The sequence below is a fragment of the Tupaia chinensis genome, unplaced genomic scaffold (genome assembly GCF_000334495.1).
Source record: "Tupaia chinensis unplaced genomic scaffold, TupChi_1.0 Scaffold147003_1, whole genome shotgun sequence".
Classification (NCBI taxonomy): domain Eukaryota; kingdom Metazoa; phylum Chordata; class Mammalia; order Scandentia; family Tupaiidae; genus Tupaia; species Tupaia belangeri.
In genome coordinates this window covers 2,057,329-2,059,810 of record NW_006206856.1, presented here as the reverse complement: position 1 = coordinate 2,059,810, position 2,482 = coordinate 2,057,329, and positions in this window count along the sequence as shown.

Genomic DNA, 2,482 nt, shown 5'->3' with positions numbered 1-2,482 from the left:
CAGTGCCTGCTGCCCAGCTCCTGCTTTGCCAGGTCCAGACTTGTCATAAAATGGCCTTTTATGAAGTCACAAAGCTGACTGCCTCCCCCAGGACAGGGCCCAGGACAATCACATACTAGTGGACGTAGCATGTGGGGAGGGAGGACTTCAGAAGCAGCCTTTGAGCTCTGGAGAGGAGAGAGAGTCATCAGACCGGCCTCAGCTTGTAGCAGGTACGGGGTGACTATTGGAGACCTGCTGAGGTCCGTTTCTCAGGCCTCATTCATTGCAGAAAGGTGAGAACAGCTGGGATCTGAGGCTGTGGTCCTGGCCATGGGCCTGTCCCTTGAGGCAAGGCCTTGAGACATGGCAGGGAGCAGGGAGGACCCTTTCCTCAACTAAGTACATATATGGACCCTAATTATTGATATTAACGCTATTCCATGGAAAAAGGAAGTTAAAACACCAGGCCATGGACTAGATCTTTCCCTCAGTGTGATCTGTCCATCCATGATCATCCAATTGAAAATTTCACCTGCTAGGGCCAGCAGGTGGTATGGTGGTTAAGGCCCTGGACTCCCATATGACTGATCACAGTTCAAGTCCCGGATCTGGTGACTTGCTTTCTCACTTTCCCTCCCTTTCTCTGTCTCTCTCTGGTCAATTTTAAAGAAGTAATAATAATAATCATAATAATAATAAATCAAATTAAATTAAATAATTCTTAAAAAAAAAAAAAAAGAAAATTCCACCTGCTTCCACTCATGGCCTGGTGGTAAAGGTGAGCTGGATCTCAAACAGAGAGGCACTTGATGAAAGCCTTGCTTTAAAAACAAATAAACAGGGACCAGCAGTTAGTATAATCGCTATGTTGCTGGACTTTTGTGTACTGCTTGGGTAATGACATAGTGTCCCCTCTACTGGTTGTTTCGGGGTCGGAGGGGTCCCCAGGCAGGGGCAGGGCACCTATTGAACAATTGGGATTTCCTCTTTGTCTTAGGCTGGTGTCCCCAGAGCTGGGTAGCCCTGAGCCTCTTCCTGGTGGCCACTGACACTCTTGGACATGAGCAGTAGCAGTGTGGTCCAGTCAGCAGGGGCAGGTGTGAGACAGCCACCCTCACCTCCCAGCCTCAGGGAATTGCAACTGAATTGCCTCAGGATTGAACTGGGGTTCAATCCTGGCCCTGGTGGCTTGAATAAATCCTGAGTAGATGAAGAGCTAGAGAAGGGATTGCAGCGAAACTGCATCATTGTATGTGTGGGGGTGAGGGAGCAGTACTTTCTTCTCTCTCTCTCTCTCTCTCTCTCTCTCTCTTTCTGAAGAGCACATGCGCCCTCTGGCCATTCAAAAAAGAAGGGGGTAAAAAACAGCCCACATGGCCTTGAGGTGCCCCATACCTATTGGCCTACTCAGAAGAAGATCTTCAGGAGCGGAATGGGGGTGCCCAGAGCCCACTCTCTCCAGAGTGCAAGGGCCCTCACTGCTTGAGGGGTCAACCAGGGAGAAGGTAGGAGGGAGAAAGCTTTATTTCATAAAGTATGGGAAGTCAGTCATTGCTGTGGAAGGTCAGTTTGTCTGAGGGGGATGGGAGAGGTACTTGACGAAAGCCTTGTTTTAAAAACAAGTGAGCAGGGACCAGCATTTAGTGTAATGGCTATGTCGCTGGACTACCATGTAGTCGACTGCGGTTCAAATCCCAGACCCAGTGGCTTAAACTCACGCCACATGAACAGGGCTAGCCAGTGGCGTGGTAATTACAGTGACTGCACCCTATGTGACCAGTTCCATGGTTTGAGTTCCAGACCTGGCAACCTGAAAGACATGTGAGGCACATGTGCATGTGTTTCCCAAATCCCTAGAGGGGAAGGGATTATTGTGGCCATCTCCCCAGGTGGTTCTTTCTCCCTTTCGTTCTTTCTTTTTCTCTGCCCCTAGTGAGCAAAAAAATAAATAAATAAACAAACCTGTGTTTTAAGTTAGGCTTTCTGGGCCAGCTTGGTGGCTTGGCTTGGTGGTTAAGGTGGTTGGATCCCACATGGCTGACTTTGTAGTTCAAGTTCCAGAACCAGCAGCTTAAGAAAATGTGCCAGGTGCATGTGGTGTGTGTGCCTAAGATCCCCGCAGGATGGAGGAGAAATGGAGGAGAAAGAGTTCAGCGGGATCACACACTGTTGGGGACAGCTTTCTCCCACTCTTGCTCTCTCTCTCTGGTGAGGGTGTGTATCCCCTGGCAAATTAAAAAAGAACAAAAATGGATAGCTTCAGAATGCCTTTTCTGAGGCACCTGACCGACTCTTGAGGCAGAGGGTGTGTTCAGCCTGTCTGGCCAAGTGGCCCCTGTGGGCAGTTCGCCCCATCCTCTATGATGTTCCTGATAGGAAAAGAAGATTCATTACTTTGGTGCCAAGGGTGTGGCCACCTGAGGCTGCTGCTTATAGGAGGAGGTGCCACTCTGCCCCTGGGCCCTGGGCATAAGGGTAGAAAAGCAGGAAAGGGGGGGGG